General features: G+C 40.3%; 1 long non-coding RNA gene across 1 annotated transcript in view; it reads right to left on the reverse strand.

Annotated features, from left to right (window-relative positions):
* Positions 1-284: 284 nt before the first annotated feature.
* LOC112442963 (uncharacterized) overlaps positions 285-17,309 on the reverse strand; it is a 159,994-nt gene continuing 142,969 nt past the window's right edge. Inside the window, exon 5 of the long non-coding RNA XR_003031189.2 lies at positions 285-859. This is a non-coding gene — a long non-coding RNA (uncharacterized lncRNA). The remainder of the gene's footprint in view (positions 860-17,309) is intronic.

The raw sequence follows: 17,309 nt of genomic DNA on the forward strand, positions 1-17,309 counted from the left end.
ACCAGTTTTTGAGCATCCACATTGGATGAAGGAGGTAGTGTTTTAATAGGCAGTTGGTGACACCCAAATCCCTCACCCACACAGAGCTAACGTCCTATTCCTTGTGATCTCATGAAACTCTAACCAGGTAAGATAGTTCTCTCTCTTTAACTTCTTCATCCAATTCTCCAGTTCACTTGAACCTATGAATAAAGAAACTGTAGAAGACTGTAACATATTCACTCTTTTTGAACCACAAATAAAAGCTTGTTCCTCAACAATGGTGGTCCAAAAGTATCATCTGTGTCAATATAGGCTGCTTTAGAATAATCTAGACTTTATCAGATTTGGTCGACTCATTTGATTTGTGCTCCTTATTTGAGAAGAGACAATTAATGGGAAGATATTGAACATTTCAGTTGAAATGCTGAGTCTCCTGGTTTGTTGCTGAGACAGCTACTTTAATTTTCAAAAGAGATTGCAAAAATTGACTCTTTTAAATGTTCGTTTAACTACACAGTATTTTAAGAATATCAGCTTAGACAATAGAACACTAAGAACACATACCACTCAAGGCTTAGGTAAACCCAGAATATTTCACACCATGCTTGCTAGCAAGTGGAATATATTAAAAAATACTTAAAGTACTTGTCATTTGGCATCCCTTGCCCGGGTGAGGATGCACATCTCTCCCCAGCAATCTGAGGAAGTTCTCCAAGTCCTGGTCCTCATATTCTCTCCGCCACTAAGAGATGGAGCCACTGCAACTCAGGCTCTCGATGCAGTAGAATTTCAGTGCTGTGCCAATTGTTAGGCTAAAAGCTCTATAGCTCATGTGATCTTGGGCAAGATAATCTTGCCCAAACTCCAGTTTTCTCATCTGCAAAACAAGCACAATAATAATAGTATCTATAATACTTCATAGGGTTATTAAAGGTATCAAGTAAGGTGATTCATGTAAAATGCTTAGCAAAATGTCTTGCACACCAAATACTTTTTATCACTTTTATTATTATCATCTTGTTATTTATGCTCTCCAAAAATCATTGACATTCACTTTACTATCTTCGCAGTCTCTTGCCCACTATACATTTTCTCCAGCCCATCCTTATATTAGTCACTCAATCCCAGAATTATGGATACTTCCTCCTAACAAGGTTATGTTTTCCACCTGAATATTTGACCTTATTCCCTCAGATTTCTTCTTCTTCGATCTTCAATCTCTTATTTCCTTTGCCCTTTTTTCTTTAGTTTCTCAACATGGGCAAGTCCGTTTGTTGTGTGCTGGTTTCAGCACATTGGTAACCAGTGTTGTGGCAGGACTACTATGGTTGCAAGATGCCCTTAACGATGAACTATCAGGGCACTTTGCAAAAGAAAAGTTTATTAATTCCAGGTCCTAGAAGTTACACAGGACACTTAAGGCCACACTATACTGGGGGGCCAACCTTCTTGATATCTTTTCTAGGTTGTTAGATCAAGTAAACAATGAAGTAAATGAATAGGTAAAATTTTTCTCTCTCTTTCCTCCCCCAGAGAAAGTAACCATCAGTTAAATAGGAAAATCTTGAGCTTAAACATATTAACATACATACATGTTATTAGTTTTCACATCATAAATGAGCAATATTATTACATATATTATTACATATGTCAATAGATGAGTTGATAAATTCATGGATGTAGCAAACAAATGGGAAGCAAGAAGCTTGAGTTCCAGTTGACTAAGTGAATCAGCTCTGTGCGGTTAGAGAATGCACTCTTAATTTGTTAATTAATTAATTTCTTAATTTCACCTTACTAATACCTTTCTTTGGAGAAGGAAATGTCAACCCACTCCAGTATTCTTGCCTAGAGAATTCCGTGGACAGAGGAGCCTGGTGGGCTGCTGTCCATGGGGTCACTGGGAGTCGGACACAACTGAAGCGACTTAGCATGCATTGGAGAAGGAAATGGCAGCCCACTCCAGTATTCTCACCTGGAGAATCCCAGGGATGGAAGAGCCCGGTGGGGTGCCGTCTATGGGGTCGTACAGAGTAGGACATGACTAAAGCGACTTAGCAGCAGCAGCAGCAGTACCTTTCTTAATTTCACTATCTATAAATATGGAGATGAAAGCATTTGCTTTGTCTACATGATGGAACTGTTAAGAGGTTCAAATGAGACAATATAGTCACACTGGTTTAATGTCAAAGTGTCCACAATTGCACAGTGTTGTGTTAATACAGACATAATTGTTATTCTCAAATAATTTCTAATCTAATAATTTACAGTTAATTGGGTAGTTATTTCCATTACAATGATGAAATCATACCAAGACTTGCCACTATCTTTGTGATTATATTTGCCTGTTTGTAAAAATATTTCTAAAATAATTTAAACCCATTCTTTGTATGTTAGAGATAACTAGGGATATAGATTTATTTCTAGGCTGGAGTCTTTGTTATTTTTATTAGCTATAAATAAATACCTTGAACACCCTATTTTGTTTTCCAATTAAAATTAAATCAAAACTTAATTTACTGTTTTAAGTGACTTTTTTAAATCTTGCCTTTTCCTCTAATTCAGTCAAAGTTCACTTGGGGAGTGTGGTGGATGTGGCTGGTTCTTAGCCAAAGGCCAAATTCCCTTCTTTATTCTTCCTTGCTAACAGAATACCAATTTTGTTCAGCGAAATGTCAGTGATGGGTTATTAGACTGTTCTTAGCCAATCTTAGCAAACCCATTCCTCTTTGCCAGTAATTGGTTTAGGGGTTGACATCCAATTGTCCACCCAAATCTGGTTCATAAAACCTGAGAAGTCTGCTGTTGAAGGAATGAAGGATGTTCTGGGAAGGGTTTTCTTCCCAGATAAAAAGAAATAGACATGTTCTTCTTTCCTTCTTGCTTTTGCAAAAACACTGTTATGGGAGGACATATTGGTTGGCATTGTGGCAGCTCTCTTGAAACCATGGAGGAAAAGTCACGAGCCCTGTGCAGAAGCTGATATTGGTAAACTACCGAATTAACCAACTCTGGAACTACTTACCACTGGGGCAGGCCATATAATGGGGACAGTGTTTACAACAAAATGTAGAGAATTCTTAAAAATCAATAAGAAGAAAAGCTATGAAAAATAGGTAGAAGACTTGAATAGGTATTTTGCAAATAATATATACAAATCACCCATATTTATATGAAATAGTGGTTAAACATTACTGTTCTTCAGAAAAATGCAAATTAAGACCACAAGACACCACTGTATAACCACAAGAATGGATAAAATAAGAAAGACTGACAAACCAAAGATATGGAGACGCTAGAATTTTCTTGAACTACTAATGGAAGGGTAAGTTGGTACAACCACTCTGGAAAACTCTTTAACAATATTTACCAAAACTGAACTTATGCATGCCTCTTGAACCAGCTGTCCCACTCCTGGGTACCACCCAACAGAGGTAAGGACATGTATCTACCAAGAATATTTATAGCAGCACTCTTTTCAATAACCCCAAATCAGAAACAGCCTCAATACTCAAGAGTAGAACGGATACCTAAATTGTGGTATATTCATGTTAATATTTATATAATAGGATACTAGAGAACAATGTGAATATAACTACTGCTACATACAGCAACATGGATACATTTCATAAACTCAATTTTGAACAAACGAAGCCAAGACATGTCATATAATTCCATTTGTATAAACTAAAAAACCAGCAAAACTAACCTCTGTTATTAGAAGTCAGGGCAGTGATTGGGAAGGTTTTTCATGCTGTTGGCAAGGCTCTGTTTCTTGATGTTGGTTTTGATTGCACATTGTATTTCACTTTACATATAAAAATTGAGGTGTATGAGCCTTCAGCAAGGCTGTGTGAAGACTAGCATACATGGAAGAAAAACCAAAACCTTCCAATAACCCAAGGCAGACATCATATAACTCATTGGTCAACAGTGAGGACTAGGGGCTAAGTTGGAGAAATCCAAAAGAGAAGCAAGTCATCAGTAAAGGTCTTGCAACAGTAAAAAACAAGCAAACATAACTTGTTAGTTAATGAAGTCTTTGCCTAAACTACAAATTGATTAAGTACACTATATCTAAAGTACTATTCTTCCATAATAGGAGAATAAGTTGACTTTGTTAGCAAATCAGTATGCTGTACTGTGCTTAGTCACTCAGACGTGTCTGACTATTTGTGGCTCCATGGACTGTCCATGGGGATTCTCCAGGCAAGAATACTGGAGTGGGTTGCCATGCCCTCCATGTGAAGGCTCTGTAGATTAGAGGCTTCCAGAGTCCTCAATTTGCCCTTTGACTGTCTCCTGTTATTGTTGAAGGTAAAGAACAACTTTATTTGCTCTAAAAGTTTAGAATTCACTGTTTGGAGCTAGTCCTCTGCAAGAAGTAGTCAGATCTTTCTTTTCTGGTCCTTGGATGATTTTGTAATTACGAGTCCATTTCTATCCCTCAATTAGTACCTGGTTTTAGATGTATACACTTAATTGGTAATGCTTGGACTAGCTGGTAAAGAATCTGCCTGCAATTTAGGAGACCTCAGTTCGATTCCTGGGTCAGAAAGTTCCCTTGGAGATGGGATAGTCTACCCACTCCGGTATTCTTGGGATTCTCTGGTAGTTCAGCTGGTAAAGAATCCACTTGTGATGCGGGGACCTGGGTTGGATCCCTGCTTTGAGAAGATCCCCTGGAGGAGGGCATGGCAACCTATTCCAATATTCTTGCCTGGAAAATCCCCATGGACAGAAGAGCCTGGTGGGCTACAGTCCATGGAGCCACAAACAGACACGTCTGAGTGACTAAGCACAGTACCGCAGACTACTTTGCTAATAAAGTCAACATATTCTCCTATTATGGAAGAATAGTACTTTAGATACAGTGTCCTTAATCAATTTGTAATGTAGGCAAAGACTTCATTAACTAACAAGTTATGTTTGCTTGTTTTTTACTGTTGCAAGACCTTTACTGATGACTTGCTTCTCTTTTGGATTTCTCCAACTTAGCCCCTAGTCCTCACTGTTGAGTAATGAGTTATATGCTGTCTGCCTTGGGTTATTGGCAGGTTTTGGTTTTTCTTCCATTTATGCCAGTCATTTGAAAGTAGGATCTATATCTTATAATCTTTTAAAAGTTTCTCTAACTTTGGACTTTCTTCATAGAAAGTGCTCCATTTTCATTGAATAATTACTGGTCACTCTCATGCTTAGGTCATTTCAGATAAGCAAGGAGCAGGCTCATGGGCGATTGGCAGGGGACTTTTCTTGGCAACACTGAAGGATGGAAGAGGCATTCTTCTGCTTATAGTCTTATAGAAACTCAAGGAAATGAACTATGAAACCCATGACAGTCTCTATCAGTTCTGTGACCTGTGGATGTAACAAAAATAACAGGCAAATTTTTGTCTGGCCTATCCAATACCAAACAACCCATTTGACTTTTTTTTTTTTTTTAAACAGACTTAACTAAATTACCCAATTGTTTTGTCTTTGTGTAGACAGAACCTGGGATTCTATTGATGAAACCATATTTCATGCTCATGAGCTGTAACAGCTGTAGTTCACCGATTTGAAATAACTTAATGAGGTATTGATTTGCTGCTCAACAGGCTCCAAACAACTACCAAAATTGTGAAGTCAACATCATAGGGATGGGGGGAGAAAGAAAGGTGAATTTCTAATGAATGTGCTAGATGAGTTCCTGCCTATTTATTATTTGAATTGGATGCTTTAGAATAGAGACATGAATTATTTAATTGGAGAGGAAAACCATGAGTTCGTTTTGCCCATTTGGAATTTGGGACTGAATCACACGCCCTTTAGGAAGCATAAAAGTTTAAAAGAAAAACTAGTTCGGAGATGAATTATCGCAGTAAGTTATTTTTCAAGCCCATTTTTAGTTGTTCATACTAGCAGAACTGGAGAAAATCTTAGAGTGGAAATGAGACTCCAGGGAGAGGAAATAAGGAAATGTTCCTTTTGCATGTTTCCTAAATACTCCCTGGCGACTTTTAATGAGCTCCTTTATTGTCTCTTGGCTTTGGATTTGGATGGAGCTCTGCCATAAATTAGTGAGATGGAGGGAATTTGAATGCAAATACTGCAAGGGCAGGTATACTGGAAACCTCTTTCCCAGATTCCATTTGGCTGGATTCTGATTCCAGGCATAAACGATTGGCATCCGGAGGGCTATCTCAAAAATACCCAACTTTGCAAAGCACTTTCTAGAATCACTGGGTCAAACACTGTGCTCACCAGGCACATTTCCCTAAGCCACTTCCCCACTGTCTTCCCAGTCGCCCCATCTCCTTTCATTAAGAAAACCCAGCATTGATTATTTGTCTGAATGAAATAAATCTGGCGTTCCCCACAAACACAGAGTGCTTCTATTACAGGACAGTTTAGAGCCAGCAAGGATGACACGGTAGACCACAAGAGGAAATGGTCCTGAAACACAGCAGAGGAGGCTCCAGGGTCATAAGGAAGAAGTTCCAGTGAATTGCATATGGAGAGTCCTCCCAGGCTAAGAAAATCATTGGGAAGGAAATAAGCAGCCTCCTCTCATGGGGGATGAGTCCCCTGAGAGCCCTTCAAGTCTCGGCTCTTTTCCAAGTTTAAATTTGCCTTGTTTTCTTGATTTCAAGCAGGTTACCAGAAAGCAGTGGTTCTCAGCTTGGGGCAAGGGTGATTTGCCCCTTGGGGGACATCAGGGGATAGCTAGAGATGTTTTGGTTGTCACAGCTGGGAAGAGAGAAGGGGCTACTAGTGTTCCGGGAGTAGAGACCAGAAATGCTGTGAAATATGCTAGAATGGCTGGAGTGCCAGTCCCACTGCCCTGACAAAGATGGTTTTGGCCCCAAATATCAAGTGACAGGGCTCCCCTTGTGGCTCAGCTGGTAAAGAATCCACTTGCAATGAGGGAGACTTGAGTTCGATCCCCAGGTTGGGAAGATCCCCCGGAGAAGGGAACGGCTACCCACTCCAGTATTCTGGTCTGGAGAATTCCGTGGACTGTATAATCCATGGGGTTGCAAAGAGACACAACTGAATGACTTGCACTTCATCAAGTGACAACGTTGAGAAACTCTGGAAGGGAAGACTTATTTCTACAGTCACGGAAGAAAAAAGAACTATTAAAAAATTAGAAAGAACTTAAGCTGTGCTGGCTAAATTAGGGAAAGGCATGATAAGGTGATGTGCTGCTCTGGCAGGTGTGTGGAGTTCTGTGACACGGGTGTCTGGATTGTGTGGCTTAGAATCACTTTGGCTACTTGCCCAGAGCTTCAGTGCTGCCACAAATGTTCATGTAATGATATGTTTATATAAAATATATAGTGAGTGTTACATAAAACAACAGTGGATGGGTTTTTTTTTAATGTATCTCTTCCATTGCCAGATAAGGATCATCTATTGAGCTTCTGTTGGGCTTTGGAACTGTGTTTGATATATTTTTTCAAGCTATTCATATTTGGTCTCTTTTTATTTCAAAACAACAATTTGCATCAGATATCCTCATGAGGGTAATTTACTTGTTCCAGAAACATGAAGGAACTTCTTTGGGGTCCCTGGTTTTCCATCTGTAGAATAAGTTGTTGTTGTTGTTGTTATTGTTTAGTTGTTAAATTGTATCTGATTCTTGCAACCCCATGGACTGTAGCCCGCCAGGTTCCTCTGTCCATGGGATTTCCCAGGCAAGAATACTGGAGAGGGTTGCCATTTACTTCTCCAGGGGATCTTCCCAACCCAAGGATGAGTCCTGTGTCTCCTGCATTGGCAGGCGGATTCTTTACTGCTGAGCCACTGGGGAAGCCTGTAAAGTTAGTACAGAGGAAATACAACTTTGAGATGGGAAGACTTTCAGGGTTTCTACACAAGGGGAAATAGGCCTCATGCACTTGAAATATTAATGACAAAAGGAGCTTAAAGGGATTTGCATGTCACAGCCTAAACCAAAATTATTCTAGGTCTGCTTCCTACAGCCTAAAATGAGAAGTCAGTTCTGATGAGCTTTGTCCCTGAGAATCTAGGATCCTGTCCTTCTCAACTAGCCAGTTATAAGAGAGGCAGGTGGGTCACGCGCTCATCTGAGTAGGCTGCAGGATTTGTAACCATTATTTCAGGGGCTTCAGGAAGATGGTAAAATTAGATGCCAAACTTTGTGAATATGTGCATTTTCCTATGGAGACATTTCTTATCTACTCGATCATTGAATAGCCTATGCTTTTACAAAAGTGAAGATCTACTGCAGGAGGAGGTGATGCTCATACTTTTAGGATGACAAGCTTCTACTCTCTATGGCTATGAACAGAAAGGACATTCTATCCTATAACCCTCCACCCCACAACTGACCCTGGGGAATTACATGGAAATGTGTGTTAGTCACAGAGTTGCAAGGGAAGATGGCATATATGAGTTAACAGCCCCACGGCCTCTACTGAATATGGTGCTCACAGATGAAGAAGAACTGTTATGAAACCTCATCAATCAGAGCTCCATGTGGTACTTTGGATGACCAATAAATGATACTTATCTTTCTCTTCAGATTCTAGAGCCAAGAGAGAGACACGCCAAAGAATACAGACAGATGGAGAGTAAAAAGAAAGTTGGCTTTATTACTGATTAAGTTGGTGGGGAAACATGGATTTAAATGTGGGCTTAAGAGGCTTAGAGATACTCCTGCTAAGTTCAGAATGATTCCTCCAGTTGACCCTGGCTCAGCCCACACAACAGGGAGCTCCTTTCCTTTAGCTGAACAGAACGTCTGGTCTGAAGGCCATGTCTCCCTAAAGCGACTGAGCCTGGCGCTGCTCAGCTCTGTCTCCTGACCTCACCTGTCGGACGTGTCTCTCCTGCCAACAGGAGCAAAGAATGAAAGGTGATGAGCAGTTTTCCCCAATAACTTTCACCTCTGGGGTATTGAATGCACATCATCTGCTCTCTTTAGAACATCTCAAGTTGAGCGATAATGTCTTCCTTCCAATTTAAGTGCATCTCTGCCTCAATTGCAGAAGGAAATACAATATTGGAGGGGAGATATCTGGGAGTGACTTACTTTCAAAAATGAAAATAAGAGTCCTTCAAGGCCATGTAAAGCAGAAAAAGAATTGACCAGAGGATTCTAAGAGCCTGCTCATAGTAAGGTGGATCTCTTTTGCAAATACCACTTAAGGCAAACTGATGAGAGTTAAACATTGTTGTTTCTTAAAAAATATATTTATGTCTCTTATTTATTGATTTAGCTGCACTGGGTCTTAGTTGCAGCAGGTGGGATCTCCCTGCCTCCTGTGTGATCTTTTGATGCAGTGCATGGACTCTCTTGTTGTGGCATGTGAGCTCAGTAGCTATGGCATGCAGGTTCTCTAGGCTCTAGAGCATGTGGGCTCAGTAGATTCAGTTCATGGACTTAATTGCTCCAGCATGTGGGATCTTAGTTCCTCGATAAGGGATCAAGCCTATGTCTCCTGCACTTCAAGGCAGATTCTTTACCACTAGGCCAGGTGGCTTCCCAGGCTGTGCTAGTGGTAAAGAATCCGCCTGCCAATGCAGGAGACAAGAGACCTGAGTTTGACTCCTTGGGTCAGGAAGATCCCCTGGAGAAGGGAGTGGTGCCCCACTTCAGCCATCTTGCCTGGAAAAGGACAAGAAGAGTCTGGTGGGCTAGTCTATGGGGTTACAAAGAGTCAGACACGACTGAACACAGGCATCTCTTCATTTCAACAAGGGATCAGACCTGTGTTCGCGGCATTGCAAGGCAGATTCTTTACCATTCATTGGGCACCAGGAAAGTCCCAATGTTAAGCATGGTTAAAAGGAGCTAAAATGTGCTGGTAGGAAGTGTTTGAAAGTGAGAGGTACAGGAGTGGGCATGGAACTGGTCCCCCAGGTAAAACTCTAAGTTGTGTTTTATAAGCATATGCTGTGTACTGGGAGGGCGTTTCAGTTCCATTTTCTTTATTTTGCTTTACCTTCCTTGGCTCTACAAAAATTTCTCTGACTTTCTAGCAAACATTTTATAAATTTTAAATACTTTCAAGTTGTCACTCATCTCAAATTATAGAGTAGTTCCCGTTGGGGAAGGTGGAAGACCCACCCTTTACTGGGTAAGACCCAAAAGGATCTTCTCATGGCGTTTTCATTAGCGTTCTTATTTGTCCCAATGTTCTTACCCATGTCCCAATTTGTGTGATGGGTCTTAGGTTATACTTAACGTCCTGGTATAACAATTAAAGGTCTTTCAGGTCAGCCTCAAGAGTGTCTTGGTTGGGATAATACATTCTATGGCCCCTCAACTTTTTCTTTTTTTCTTAACAATTTTATGCATTTATTCATTTGGGGCTGTGCTGAGTCTCTGTTGCTTTTAGGGCTTTGCTCTAGTCACAGAGAGCAGCGGCTATCCTCTAGTTGCGGTGTGCAGGCTTCTCATCGTGGTGGCATCTCTTGAGCATGGATTCTAGGCACGGGAGCTTCAGTGGTTGCGGCAAATCGGCTCAGTAGTTGCAGCTCTTGGACTCTAGGGCACAGGCTTAATAGTTGTGATGTATGGGCTTAATTGCTCTATGGCATGTGGGATTTTCCCAGACCAGGGATTGAACCCATGTCTCCTGCACTGGCAGGCAGAATTTTTTTTACCACTGAGTCACCAGGAAAGCCCTCAACTTTTTCTTTAATGTTTGGCTTTTTAAAAAGAAGAATGGATTTATTGTTGCTTGAGTAATTAAAATTAGTTTTATAGAAGGCTATGACATGATTTCTGCTTCAAGGGGAACCAACTGCTTATTATGAGATTAAAGTAAGCATTGATATGGTGCTTTTCAACTTTTAGAACACTTTAACAAGTCTATTCAGAGGGTTGAATGGGAAGGTTTCAATATATTTTGAGTAGATGAATGAGTAGGTGAAGCTGGAGGGATGGGTATGGCAGGCATCAATATATTAATTACATATAAATTGTCAACATCATTGCCAACAAATGCTTGTGTACATTTGTTCCTACCTAAACTAGTGACTCTCTTGTGTGAAGCTTCTTTCTTTCTTGCCTTTTTCTGAGTGGCCAATGAGACTTGAAATTATGCTGGTCTTTCAAAAAGTTGGCATTTCTCCACAACTCCTAATTTATACTTTCCTTAACATCTAATTAGATCTTTTTATTTTTTTCCAGCTGCCAAAAAGGTGCTAACTATTGTAGGCATTGTTGTATAAAGTGAAATAAAATTGGTAAGTGGGTGAATAGCACTGATCTCAAAATAAATGCATATGGAGTATTGTTTCCTAGCTTCTCCTATCTGATATGGAGTCATTGAAATCCTCTCTGTATTTTGGCCCTCCAGCGAGATCTTCCTTGTATGTCGTGAAATCCAACTAACCTTTTCCCCATTTATTAATGGCTGTTTCACACAAAAGAGAAGGAAGAGCCGAGATAAACTAAGATGGATTGCCTCTCTTTTCATTCCTTTCGATCTTTCTGTCAAGGAGGAGAGTGGGTGTCATGGGGTTGACAGTATCTGGATTCACACTGGTGGTTGTTCCAAGATTGATCTTTAGGCACCTACTGTGTCGGTACTGCTTGTTAAAATAGGAAAATATTTCTAAACCAGTGGATAAATAGCCACTGTTTCAAAGTTTCCCTTGAAGTTCTCCTGCCCCCAGTTTTCCTGACTCTAACCTCAGCTACCCCTGGATGTCTCCAGACCCAGTAAATAAGGGTCAACCCTTGGCATACATGGGACTACTGGGATTTTGTTCCAACCCATTCTGATTAGCTAGTGTCTATGCTACATAAGTTGTTGAATATCACCCTTGGTTGTGAGAGAGTCAATTTCTAGGCAGGTTGATAAGAAGTCCAGGGTTCCCAAGGAGGAGAGAGGAGTCTGGAATTCTCAAAGAGGAGGAAAGGACAAATGTCTTTTTTTCATCTACATTCCTTAGTCTTAAAACATAAACATATGTTATGTATGTTTTTAGTACATATTTTAAACATTTCAGTATTTTAAATATCACATAAAACATTTTTTTAAATTATTCTTTAAGCCTTGAACTGATGATTACACAACAAAACAACTCAGTCTAAACTCTGTACTAAGGATTATATAACAACAACGTATCCTGCTTGAGGACAGTTTCTCCTTCCTGAAAACCTTCTGACTAATCCTGTTACCTTAAAATGTAAATTGTGGGAGTGGGTCTCATAAGATCTTGACAACCTTGAAACATCCTTTTGATTTATTGTAATAGCCAATTAAAAAAGTATATAGCTCCCTTGCTAAGACTAGCGAGGGGGGCAGTCTCCATCCCCCTTCTGACGTCTATGTCAGAAGCTTTCTCTGTCTCTTTTCACTGTCATAAAACTTCTGCCACCCAAGAGCCCTGAATGCTCAAGCCTGATCTCTGGTCCCGAAGCTAAAGCTTCTCTGGAGATCATGACTCCGACATCCTTCACCATAAGCTATCGGTTGTTCTCTTGCATCTCCTCTTTAGGGTGCTCAAGCCTGAATCTGGCATAACGTCACACACTTTAAAAAACAGAAATCAAGCTAGTACTGCAGAATTAAGCTTAATTCTTTCCCGAGAGAGAGAGTGTGGTATGTGTGTGTGCGCATGCATATCAATGGCTCTAACCCATTTTCTATCTCTCAGGGTGTCTTATAGTTAACACTGCTCATCAACAATTTGGTCAATGGTTTTCATAGCAGGCATCCTTTAGGGGTCTTCTCTTCAAACGATATTTGGGACTTTCTTCTAGTACCTGACAGATGGTCATCAGTTTTTGGATAACTTTGGTAATGGAGAGATCACTATCCATTTTCCCTTCGGAAGTAACTTACACAGGACCACCTACCCTCATTTCTCAGAAATGTCCCAATCACAAAGAGCCATAGCTGAGAGCCAACAATGGGCTCAGTCTCTCTCTGTGTAAACAGGCTTCTCCAGCTCATTTTTTCTTAGCCATGGTCTCCGTGTACATATTCATGCACGTGTCACAACATTTGAGAAATACAAACTTAAAGAGACGGCATGCTCCGGAGTCCTGACTTTTGGGTGAGAAACATGCTTTGCACATATTTAGAGAATCAGCAGAAGGGTAATTGATCATTTCTAACAAAGAAATGAACGAACGAATGAAGGGCTTCAGGTGGAAAATTTGTTTTTAGCCTCTATAGAAAATCTCTCAAAGGTATAAATTTCAAGACTTCTGGTTGGCCTACTTCAGTATTTTATCATAGCAAGGATCAAGACTCTCTCTTATACTGAATGGAAGTCACTATCTTTCATTTAGGTTAATTTCTTCTTCTTAAGTGGATGTCCTTCATCTGACTCCAGTCTCAGATCCTTGTTTGTGTGGACAGGGTGGAAGCAGAAGGAAAAACGTTCAGACCTGTGTTATAGGAGCCTGGTGTTGTAGAGAACTCTTTTTATTACCAAACTTATCTCTCCAAGAGAGCATTTTCCTTATAATCTTAGGTCTCTGATTATATTAAAATGTTTAAAAAATGCTATTCATTTTGTGATAGCAAGTGAGGCCAGTTTTTTTTATAAATGAGGTCATATTTCAGCCTTGGATATTCAGAGATGAAAAAAGTCTAACACTGTAAAAAAGTAGGGGAAAGTGGGTCTTCTTCTTCAAATTTTCTAGAAAAATTATCTGTTACACTGTATGCTAAATTTAAAGATTAGAATTATGTGTTTTGTCTTTCAAAATTGATCTTCCAACTCTTAATTAGTTCAATTATACACTCTCACTGATCTTCTGAGAATATAATAAAGAAAGCACAGAAAGAAGTTTTATCACGAGATTCCTAGTTCTGGTCACCTATCAATGGATTCTTTAATGACAAAACCCATGATTTTATTCGACTTTTAGTTCTATGATTTTGAAGGGATATTAAGTCTGAAAGAGACTGTAGATATTCGCTAGCTTAACCCTCTGTTTTGCAGAAGAATCTGTTGCTTGTGCTTTGACCATACACGAAGGGTTGAGCATTGAGGCACAGTATTGGTCAGTATTGAACAGCAGCATTGACTTTGTTGGATATATCTGGATCAGATCCATCTCTTGCCACCCCATTGCCATGGCCTCCATTAGTTAGAGATAACCCTCCTACAGTGTTGGTGGGAATGTAAGTTGGTGTATCCACTGTGGAAAGCAGTATGGAGGTTTCTCAGAAAACTAAAAATAGAGTTACTGTATGATCCAGCAATTCCTCTTCTGGGCATATACCCAGACAAAACTATAATTCAAAAAGATACATGCAACCTACGTTCAGAGCAGCACTATTCACAATAGCCAAGACATGGAGAAAACCTAAGTGTCCATTGACAGGGAAATGGATAAAGAAGATGTGATACACATACACAACGAAATACTACTCAGCCATAAAAAAAGAATGAAATAATGCCATTTTCAGCAACATGGAGGCAACTAGAGATTATCATACTAAGTGAAGTAAGTCAAAAGAGAAAAACAAATACCATATGATATCACTTATACGTGGAATCTAAAATATGACGCCAATGAACTTGTCTATGAAACGGAAACAGGGACATAGGTGGTGGTTACCAAGGGGAGGTGGGATGGGGGAAGTGATGGATCGGGAATTCCAAGTTAACAGATGCAAACTATTATATATAGAACGGATAAATAACAAGGTGCTACTGTATAGCACAGGGAATTATATTCGATATCTTGTGATAAGCCATAATAGAAAAGAATATAAAAAAGAATGCATATATGTATAACTGAGTTTCTTTGCTGTACAACAGTAATTAACGCAGCATTGTAATTCAACTATTTTTTCAATAAAAATTGTTTAGAAAGAAACATATGCAAAGAAGGAATACAATGTGTCTGGTGTCCCTAACTGTGGGAGGTGTGCCCTAGGACCACTAACCCTTCTAAAATTAATTTTCTGATCATGAATAGTCTATGGCCATACCACTCTGAGCATACCCAGTCTCGTCTGATCGTGGAATAACTTCCTGATCTCTGAGAACATTTGCTTACTAAGAGAGAGTGCTCTGAGCAGAAAACAGATGTAGATCATTCTCCCAAAATAAAAAAATCTTCACCATTCTGATTTTTAAATGTTTCCTATGAGTTTGATTGTTTTGAGGTCATTTCTTAAAAAAGCTCTGTGTGAACTTGAGTTTCCATCAGGGATTATTTTTCTGTTTTAAAAAATCTTATAAACAACAGAAATGTATTGCTCACAGCCTAGAAGGCAGGGAGTCCAAGATCAAGGCACCAGCATGACTCTATTCCTAGTTCATACCCACTGCTTTCTTGCTGGGCCTTCACATAGTGGAAGAACCATGGGTTCTTTGTAACTGTCATTATTCAGCATCTCCTGTCAGTTTATTTATTCAACAAGAATTATTTCATGTCCACGATTAGCAGAACTGCTCTAGGTGATAGATATAGTTGAAATGAGAGAAATTCCTGCACTCATGGAGCTTTCGTTTCACGACAGACCCAGGTTGGCAAGACACATCCTATCCCTGCCCCCCTGAGCTTGGAGCCTAGCAGGAAAGAAAACATTTAAATTGATTGCTACAATTAGTATGATGAATATTCATTGCAAGTGTCAGGAGGTATAAGGTATTAAGTAAGCAGAGAACAAGGAGTTGGCATCAAGTCCTGGGGTCATGGGGAGCTCCTCAATAAAGCAGAGAGAGCCATTCGAGCTGATGTCTAAAGGGTGAGTAGGAGTCGAGTGAACTGGGGAGTTGGGAGAGAGATGCTTCATCAGAAGGAAATACATCCATGAGTTTTGAAATTGAAAGAATGGCACATTTGGGAAACTGGAAGCAGCTTGGTTTGACTGCAGCAGAGGATGTATGGTAGGAAGAATTTTTTTTGTTTGTTTAAGAATTGTGTGCCTTAGTTGCTCAATCTTGTCTGACTCTTTGTGACCCCCAAGGACTGTAGCTTGCCAGGTTCCTGTGTCCATGGAATTCTCCAAGCAAGAATGAATACTGGAGTGGGTTGCCATTCCCTTCTCAAGGGAATCTTCCTGACCCAGGTATTGAACACGGGTCTCCTGCCTTGCAGGCAAATCCTTTAGCCTCTGAGCCAAATTGCGGTATAATTGCTTCACAGCATTGTACAACAAAGTGAATTAGCTATATGTATACACATATCCCCTCCCTTGTAGGCCTCCATCCCACTCCCCCACCCCCATCCCATCCATCTAGGTCACCACTGAGCACTGGGCTGAGTTCCCTGTACTATATAGCAGCTTCCCACTAGCTCTGTATTTTACACGTGGTAGTTTGTATACATCAACCCTAATCTCCCAATTCATCCCTTCATCACCCCACCTTCCCCACTCCACCCCGTGTCCACAGGTCTACATCTACATCTCTTACTCTATGTCTGTATCTCTATTCTTGGCCTGCTGCTAGGTTCATCTGCACCATTTTTCTAGATTCCACGTACATGCCTTAATTTATGATATTTGTTTTTCTCAAACTTACTTCACTCACCATGACAGACTGTAGTTCCATCCATGTCTCTGCAAATGACCCAGTTTTGTTCCTTTTTGTGTACATGCATCACATCGTCTTTATCCAGGACATGGAAGCAACCTAAATGTTCACTCATAGTTGAATGGGAAGAGTTTTGAAATGAGGTTCCATTGCTTCAAAACAGAGGTAATCAAACAGAACTGTTACTTCAATGGTAATGTTAACCAGTACTGAACCAGTGAAGTTGCTCAGTCATGTCTGACTCTGCGATCCCATGGACGGTAGCCTACTAGGCTCCTCCATCCATGGACTTCTCCAGGCAAGAGTACTGGAGTGGGTTGCCATTTCCTTCTCCAGGGATTTTCTCGACCTAGGGATCGAATTTAGGTCTCCTGCATTGCAGGCAGATGCTTTACCATCTGAGCCACCAGGGAAGCATTGTTGAGGGCTTTGCAAACCATTTTACAGAGACTGTCCTATATTTGAAGGGCAATAGGGAGGCACTGAGTGTTTTAGGCCTCGTTTGGTTTTATTCTAAAGATCATTCTTGCAGCAATATGGCTAAGAGGATGGAAAGGGGCAGTGGAAGGGAGCACTTCCATTACAAGACAATTGGCATAATCCAGGAAGGGAAAGGAGGTGTTTGGAACCAGAGTGGTGACAGAGGGGATGGAGTGAAAGGGATGGATGTGAGTGACATTTAGGAAGTAGAGTGATTAGTCATAAGTGAGAAGAAGAACTTAAATGAATGATCACATGTGCATGGGAAAGACAGTTCAAGGGAATTGTGGATTCTGAATTCACTTGGGTACAAATCGAAAGGCCAGACCCTGGACCTTCCCATCTCTCTGGTTTCCTTCCTTTAAGGACCTACT

This window comes from Bos taurus, chromosome 20 (genome assembly GCF_002263795.3).
Source record: "Bos taurus isolate L1 Dominette 01449 registration number 42190680 breed Hereford chromosome 20, ARS-UCD2.0, whole genome shotgun sequence".
Taxonomy (NCBI): Eukaryota; Metazoa; Chordata; class Mammalia; order Artiodactyla; family Bovidae; genus Bos; species Bos taurus.